Source organism: Thunnus albacares, chromosome 16 (genome assembly GCF_914725855.1).
Source record: "Thunnus albacares chromosome 16, fThuAlb1.1, whole genome shotgun sequence".
NCBI lineage: Eukaryota > Metazoa > Chordata > Actinopteri > Scombriformes > Scombridae > Thunnus > Thunnus albacares.
The window spans coordinates 7,765,055-7,774,351 of NC_058121.1; the positions used below are offsets into that span (position 1 = coordinate 7,765,055).

Genomic DNA, 9,297 nt, shown 5'->3' on the forward strand with positions numbered 1-9,297 from the left:
TTAGTACAGCCTCAAAGAGCTGCTAGCATGGCTGTAGACTCTAGTCTTGTTATATAATTTGATTATATCACTGACACATTGCCACGTAATTAGTATTGTAATGTCGAAGGTGGTCAAGTGGAGCTCGTCTTTACTACTTTATATACAGTACAGTTGCATAGTTTTATCTGTAAAGCATCAGCAAAGTAATTAGTAACTAAACTGTAGCTGTCAATAAATGTAGAGGAGTAAAAAGTCCAATATTTCATTTTTAAATGCGTTGTGGTAGCATTTTAAAGTAGTGTGAAATGGAAGTAAGTAATGGAAAGGAAAATACAATTATCTCCAAATTATACTAAAGTGCAGTAGTAAATGTTGTTTCCATGATTGAAACAAATTAAATATTTGACCTTAGAAGTATCATTCTCTGTGCAACAGGAATCAAAAAGGTCTATGGAAAATGTGGTCTTCATTAGGAGAATAATTTGCAATTACAATGGAAGCGTGGTCTTTTCACATTGACATGGTGGTGCATAAAAATGTTATCATATTTTTCTGCTCCTAGTTACTATTAAAACAGTAACAATGTCCTCCAAAACTCACCGGAGCCTACATCATATCCTCAGAGTAACACAAAGACCTTGACTCAAGCGACGTGATTTGATTATGAATGATTGGTGGTTCTACAGTAACAGATGTGGTTTCACTGGTTTGCAGCATCATAACTTACATGTCCCCTCTGCCTCAGAAATCTCTCTCTGGCTGCATATGACCATGAATCTTCCTTATTATCCTCTGCTTCAAGTCCCTCAGAGAAAGGAGCTCATTGACATAGACATCTGAAAACATGAAAATGGCATAATTCTGCTCTCTGCAACTGCTTCAAAAAGATGTGAAATTACACTCTATGGCATACCTCTTTTGTATGTGTATTTCTAAAAGTCTATGGGGACAAATGAAAGCTTCCCTTGCAATCTACCAGTTGTCTTTTTGTTTTTGAAGAAAGACTGCATGGAAATGCAGTATTTCTCATGTTACTGACTGTAAGGGGGCTTCGGATCTTTCCAGACATCTTCAAATTGTAAATTAAAAACTTTTCCAGAGGCCCATATAAAGATAAATAAAGATTTCCTTAATTTAAAGTGATTTCTGTCTCCTTACTCCTCCTTCTATCTGCATGCTAGATAAAACAAAAATTTCAAACCAACCATTTAGCATCATAAAAATAATAACTGTCTATGTGTAGAATTGAATAAAATAAAAAATGAAACATTAAATATAGAATAAATACAGACATATTTATCAGTAGTTGATATTGCTTTCATTGTTGCACACTCCACATACAGCATCCATTCAGTTGTGATAAAAGGCTTGGATGACTGTCGCTCTTCCTGGTGACAGATGTCAGAGGTCACTGATGAAGGAAAAGACTGCACATCGTTACATCTCCACCGTCCACAGGGTCGCTAATCAACAGTTGATGAATGCTTGCCTGGGGGGTCACTCTGCGAGCTGCCTAATAACATCTGTCTGGCTGGTAACACTGAGAGATCAAAGGGCTCACATGGATGATGGTCCCAGGCAGACTGCTGAGGTCAAACTCCTCTAAAAAGAAAAGTCCAGAAAAGTCTCAAGAGGAGTCTGTTCCAGTCAGCCTGTGATGGGGTAGAAAATAAGTATGACTTGAAAACACCAATAAAAAGAAATCATTGTTTTATTTTCACAAAGGCATTGCACTAAACAAAATGTGAAACTATTTAATGGACAGTCTTGAAATGGCTGAAATGGTCTCTTCACTAGCACTAGCAGCCAATACAAGGGGGACCCAAAAATTCCTAGAAGCCATCGATAGCACGGCAGTAGAGTGTAGTAATTTGCCATAGGTAGCTTATGCCAATGAGTGAGCTGGGACTGAAAGGAAGAAGATTCACCACTGTGGAAGATATCCAGGATGAATCACAGGAGGCTCTGGACACACTGACAAAAGATGACGACAGGAAATGTTTCCAGGTTTAGGGGGAAGCGCTGGGACAAGTGTATTGAATCTCAAGAAGAGTGCTTTAAAGGTGATTAAAAAGGTGCTACTGAAAGATTTATAATGACAGTTTTTTAACAATTGTGGGAATTTTAGGGTCTGTACAGTACAGTTTTATATTGTCATGTTAATTTCTGGGTATGTCTGTCAAGTTACCGCTGCCAATAAGTGCCCAATGAAGCTTTAATCAATTGCTGTTTAATTCGTAGTGTGTTGCTAGAATATTGCTCATGATGACTGTGATAAGAGTTGTAAGAAACAAAAGCCAGTTTGAAAAAGGTGGGTAAACAATAATCTGCACATAAAAACCCCAACTTTATGTGCATTTACCCATCAGATAGCCATACATTTTGACAGTGCACCCTTTTCATTTTCTACCAATCATCACACCCTAAAGACAGCTCCAACTTACTGTATGTGAAGCACATTTACCTCGTATAGATGTGTTTTTGCCATAAGAGCAGAAATGGCAACCGTCCATGTGACATATCACAGCATGTCCCTGAGGAGAAGATCTTGTCAGGTTTGAAAACAGTCGAGGCCCTGCACAAGCTCCTGCAGAGCAGAGAGGCCACGAACCACTCTGTGTTGTTACCACAGCTCCTGCCAGACATTTCCTGGACGTCCTGCACGTGCCGTGGAAAAACACATCACTGTCCGCTTCCAAAGTGAAATCTGCTGCCCTTTACCAATCCACAAAAGAATGTGAGTGACGCATTAAAAATCACAAAATTAACAGACAAACATACCTGAAAAATGAATGGAAAAGCAGTAAAAAGGGGACAAGAAAGTCCAATCTGTAAAATGTTTTCAATTTAGAGAGTTGGTCACATGATGAACACTGTGGAAAAGTGGGATTCAGTATACTGCCTTTATTGTTTTATTTTATTTTATTACATTACATTTTAATTTTTAACAGGAACACCTGGGCAAAAAAGGCACAACATCACTGCAAACAGTGTATCACAGTAAATATGTTTACATGCACAATGAGATTTAAGTCTTTTTCCATTTACACCAATTCTTTGATGATCTGAATTGTTAAGTAAATGCTTTGGTCTTATTATCTTAATTGATCAAGATTACAAACACAGTTAGAGTCTAGCACAATTACAAAACCTAGATTCTTTTTCTCAGTCTTTTGCTTCTGTAAGACTATTTTGGGTTTTTAAAACTGTGCGTGTCAAAAGCCACCTGACATAGAAACCCAAATGCTATATCTTCAAGGCTTTCTGTAGTGACAAGCAGTAGATCAAACATTAAATTAATCTATGTAAAAGTTATTAGAGAGGCCTTTACTTTAAATCATGTAAATGTAATGAAATAACATTGATCTATCAGTGATTGTCATCATGAAATGGACTCAAATTGGTTTTTATCAAAATATGCCCCAAAACCCAAAATATGCCCCTGTCAGTTACTGTAGTGTGTGTGCATACTGTACATATCTAATTATGTATGTGATGTCATGTATGTGTGTGTTCATGTTTGTTTTTGTGCAAGCAGCTGTGATAAGTGTGTTAGTGTATCCGTTATGATTTAACTCTTATACCAGAAAGACGTGCTTTTGGTAAAACTGAAATTTGGAAATGCAAAAACACATTTATGTAAATGTGATTAGTAGACAATTGTAAATGTCCACAGTGTAAAAGCAGAGCCACAAACTGGAACATTTTAACTGACCTAAAAGTATCAGTATCTGTGAACAAAAAGCTACTCATTCAAATTCTTGCTTCCAGCCTGCTGTCTTGTCTTCGTGTAGATATAATGCATATTCCTACCTACATGCATCTCTGCATTAGTTATATTGAGTGTTTAGTAGGAGAAATGATAGACAAGTCCTCCATGCTCCCTCCTTCCTTCGTCAGGAATAGCTGCAGGGCCCTCACCAGGTAAATGATTCAAAAACACACTTTCAGGACACAGACAACCTGAGAGGTGAGTTATTCATTAAGGGTCGGTGCCTGTTAACCTCTTGCAAAGAAGCTTGACTCAGTTTTATAGATGTTTTTTTAATCACCAGGTGTGGCTCTGGCCCGTGTGCACCACATCTGGTTGTGAAAGTACTCCACTGACAGGTGTAGCTACTGTATATTATTTCAGAAGTGAATAAGACAAGGTCATTTAAAGAATAAGAATTTTACCAAACACTGAAAAGAAAAGCAGAGTGCTCAATCAGTTTCACATGTAGCATATTCAGGGGACCTTAACGCTTCCCTAATGCATGTGTTTTTTAAATTAAAAAATAATCAAATAACTATGTGTAATGTCTAACTGTATTTTCCCTTAGCTCTATAGAGTTTTAGCATCTTTCAGCTCACTGTTTTGGTTTTACCACCCATAGCTTTACTGTTTTGGTTCACTCTCACTGCTTTTATGGAGTAATTTCCACCAAATTTCCACCAAAGCAGGATGCTGTTTACAGTGAAAAAACTCAGCAGCAGATAGCAGACAGACAAAGTTAGATACTAGCTGATAATCATAGTGGGGAATTTAACAGCTAAACACTCAGATATTTCCTCGGGAGCTGGTGGAGATCAAAATAGAGCTAAAATATTCTGAATTAATATCCAAATTAATGTTAATATCATTCTGTGTCTACCGCAGAGTAAATAAGCAACTGTTTGCTAACATGTTTGCTCCAACAACTTTATATTAGCGTTGTGTTTACACCTTCTTCTGCTGCCCCCAAGTGGCCCAAAAATAAATGAATACTGATTGGGGGGGGGGGGGTCAATGACGAGAGTTTTACCAATCTTACAGAAATACTTATTTTATTTTTAAATGTAGAACAAATTGAAATAACCATTATGTTTTACATAATGGCTATAAACTTCATCATCACATTATGGCAGTGTGATGTAGTACACAGAATAGGCACATTATAATCTCTGTTCCTGCATATCATACCCTGAACAGATAAAAATACCAGACAGTATCATTGGCACAACCAAACTAGTGATATCAGTCCAAAGTTGGCCTGATCGGTTGATTCAGTGTTGGGCTGCCCAAAAACTATATATTGGCCAAGAAGCCAACGAGGTTAGCACAGTGCTGGCTTGAGCAGCTGGCCCTACACAGGCTTCCCACCAGGTTTGTCTTTTGTTAGAAATGTGGGGACCACCCAATCCCCACGCTACGTCCCTGACCTCTGTTGGTAACGTGGTTGCAACTTAATGTACACCATTGCCTGTTTTTGAAGGCTGACCAAAAAAACCCTGTGACCTTGAAGATACATATTGAAATAGTTTCTGCACTGCAAGGTATTTTTCCTGAAACATAATCTCACAGAAAGCCTGGTGCATATGGAGTGCACCCTGAGGCACAGTGTGGCACAGTGGCACAAACGAGTCTTTGTTGCCTTGTAGGTCTTACATCATCTCAGGACTCCAGTTCCTGGACTGACTGAGTTTGGAGGGAGATCCCAGTGGTACGCTTGACCCTATACTGAACCCACCAGAGCTGAACCTTTCCCACAGAAGCTGCTGTTATCTAAATCACAACCTATATGCTCCCATGGAAGATTTTCCATGTTTTGTCAGCAATTTCAGTTAGTCTCACCTCCCTGTCCCGTGTCGGCCTCTGAGTCTTGCTGCTTTGGATCAGGAGCCGCAGGTAGCTGAATCCTCCAAACTGGCAGGTCAATGGCCTCAGTGTTGAAACGGTTGCTTCATGGCAACACGACTTCTGTTGCTGCTCCATCGCTGCCTGCCTGCCTGAGCTCAGCTTTTCCAGCCGTAGCTCATTCCAGCTAATTAGGACAAGAGCTCTTGCCGGACGGCAAGGGAACCACTTTCACATGGGAAGCCCTTCATTTGTTTCCACCCCCCTTCTGCCTGAGCACAAGTTAGTGGTGTTGTGAGACAAGGCTCTGACTGAGAAAAACACAGACAAGAGTACTCTTTTGGTTCTTCCCTGAGGTCACCTTCACTTGGCCCAAAAAAAAAAAAGTTCCCCTCACGTGAGCACTGTTCAGCCAAAAGCATAAACATGAACAATTGATGGAGTTATGAGCTGCTCATCCTTCTTCCAACAGACACTTTGACATGATCTAACTTGACACAAAGAAAAACTACCATGTGATTTTTTTTCCTAAACCACACAAGTTTCACAACAAGGTCCTATTGATCAAATTCAAACACGTTACCAATGGCTGGCATGCTGGCTGTGACTCATCAATTCCAAATCAGCACTTAGTCGGTCATTACTGAATGGCAAAGTGGCTGCAGCCAATACTTGGTTGTGGTTCTGGTAACCTCTTTTCCTCTTCTTTTACAACACTAGCCACATGATGAACTTTTAATTGCTTGTAATATAATTGAAAATACATCTCAAAAATCACTTGAATAAATATATTTTATGGTTTAAGTCTGTTTTTTATTTTATATGTTTTTTATTTGAGTAACCTTTTAAAACTTGCATTAACTGATATGGGCACTTCGGGGCAGCACTAGCTGTAAACACAACGTTAATATATTATCATCGTATAAAGTTGTGAGGGTGAACCTGTTGGCAAACAGTTGCTTATTCATACATCCAGCAGCTATGGAGCAACATTAGCATTTATAGCATATCTCAGTTTTGGGTTCAACTAACCCAACCAGAGCTTTTTTGCTGAAAAAAATTAATTTAATGAGAGCGGGGAGACTAACTTAAATCAGTAACATTGCAGGACGTAAAACCAAAACAGCAAGCTGAAAGACACTAAAGGGGGAACTGCAGACTTGAGTGATAATTCTACACTCAGATAGATTAATATGCAGCTTTGATCAAATGTTCTACAGTATAGTATGTAACCGTACACATAATGCCAACAACAGCACTGTAACGCTGTAGCATTCCCCTCTGTTTTAAACATGCCACAAAAGGTGCAAAGGTTTCCAGCTGATAAAAAATATACCTTGGTGGCAACAACACTCAGAGACTCTGAGAGCCATTGGTGCATGTTTTATATGAGACACAGTAAAGTAAAGAATGTGGCAGTGTGAGGTGACTTGATGGAAATAACAAGAGGAACACACAGCCTGAGCAACTGTGGGGGAACGGAGAATGCTGGTAAACCAGAAAATCTCCCTTAAAATTACAAGAGGGCAAAGGAACAAGAGACCAGGGTTGGAAGGCAAGACGGAGAGAAATAGAAAAAGAAAATACAAGAGGGAGGTGAGGGTAGAAGAGAGACCATAAAACCTGTAACACCCTCTGAAAATCCGTACAAAACACTGTTTTCTGTAGGAATCAGGAGGAGCATCAGTAAATGCATTTAATTGGGGCACCCTGCTGAGCTGTCTGTTGTTAAAAATGAATATTGCTCAGCTGGCTCCATAAATTTGAATAAATCCTGAAGCATTATGTCTTAATTATGTGAAAACAGTCCATGCTTTCTCTGTCTGCTTTGGTCAGAAACATTTTGGTATAATGGCTGGTATTTTAATGGCAATTATTATTTTATTATGTAATGATAAACACATGATTAAGAGAGACTAAGGGGTCAAGAGCAGCTCAAACAAAGCAAATAAAACAGGGTTGATGGTGTAGCCACTGAAGCAAACCCTTGTCAAAAGTCCTATTTTTATAGGACTCCCTTTCTAAAAACAAGTCCATTTGGCACCCAGGAGGTGTTTTTGGCACCAGAGTGAGACCCTGTTCCATGCTCGTTGCAAATGTCCACTGTGCTCTCTGCCCCAGACTAACAAATTTTCTTAAAACAGATTTCTCTTCAAAGCATAACACTTGTAAATCTTTCATCAGGCTCATGCAATAAAATCATAAACCAGCATCATGCAGCTTGTGAGCCGGTGGGACTGTTGCATATGCAGTTCTTGATCCATGTCAAATAGTATATGCTCATTATTTGTGTTCATTTTTGTCCTTTTACCAACCAGCAGCTGTTCTTTCAGTCTTTAATCAGTGACTCTAAGGTTTCATCTCACCCCTTTTTAGCCCTCAGCCTTTGTTATATTTGCTTATGTGTTGGATATTCTGATAGTTGGGACTTAAAAGAATACAGATGATCAGACAGAAACATAGTTTTAAGGTTGAAATTCAAATCAAATCCTACTCCACTGCTGCACTGATGACAGTATGTAAATGGATGTGCTTTAACTTATTTTATCCAGCAGATGGGGTTAGAGCTCCAACCACACTGCAATCCTTGATTAGGAATAACTATGAGTTTATTCTGACTGGTTAGTATATAGAATTACAAACTATTCAGATCTGTGTTATTTCAGGGATTCTTATCTCATGCAGCCATATAAATATAGAACTTTTAATGCAAAAAGGCCCAAAACATTGACAGGAATTTGAAATGTATTCTTGCCAAAAACCCAAACAAAAGTCCACAAATCATAATTAAATTCTGATGATAAATTCCTTTCAGCTGCATTTTTTCCAACAACATTTTTGAACCGGAGCCCATCCCCAAACCTGAGAAATGCATTGAGGCCAGACCAAAGCCTGTCCGGTCTAACTGGGTCCCACTGGACTTGGATGAAATACAATATGACAGCTGACTGAAAACACAGTTAAATTCAGTCAGATACACACATACACATGGGCTGTCATTTGCAATTTTTGTCGCTATTTTTGTCACTTTGGTGTATTCATGTTCTGATGTTTATATTTATTTAAGATTTAACACTCCTTTCATTGGTTTTAAATCATCAGGAAAAAGTTAACACTGGCACATTTAAATGAAATGACATCAGTAAGGATCATTATACATAAGCACTGGATTAATAAAGAGTCGCTTAATAAGGACAACTGAGGATTTAAAGATAGAAACTGAGCTGCACTGTTTTTATATCATCATTCTTTATCTTACATGCAGAAAACTGAGAGGGAGATCTGGAAAACCATCAAACCATGTACAGAAAGGAAAGTTGAAACAAGAATATACATGTAATATAATACTTTAGCTTATTATTGCCAACAAAAATTGATTCTATGTTTATGTGTTATTTACTTGAAACAATGAAACACAGAGTACATGCTTGTTGCATGTTTGCTAGGGATATTATCATTTCTGGGCACAGATCAGTCACATTATGTATTTTTTAAAGCAGACTCTAAGATGAAACTGTCAACTTTAACACACAAAATGCAACCTGAAAACCACCCAATTATCCATTGTGAAGATTGTGTTACTTGTATGACGACCAACAAATGTTTTCAACAAATCTGTGAACAGAACTTTTTTTTCAGAATACTTATTCAGAATAATATTTTTCAGATTTTCAGAATACATTTAATATGGGATTCCTCATAAATGAAACCAAAAACTG

At 38.3% G+C, this 9,297-nt stretch overlaps 1 long non-coding RNA gene across 1 annotated transcript; it reads right to left on the reverse strand.

Moving 5' to 3' along the window:
* Positions 1-1,299: 1,299 nt before the first annotated feature.
* LOC122965696 lies at positions 1,300-5,770 on the reverse strand. The gene is made up of 3 exons (XR_006398282.1): positions 5,576-5,770; positions 2,447-2,697; positions 1,300-1,634 (listed from the first exon to the last, which is right to left on the reverse strand). It is a non-coding gene; the product is annotated as an uncharacterized LOC122965696 (long non-coding RNA).
* Between the last annotated feature and the right edge of the window lie 3,527 nt (positions 5,771-9,297).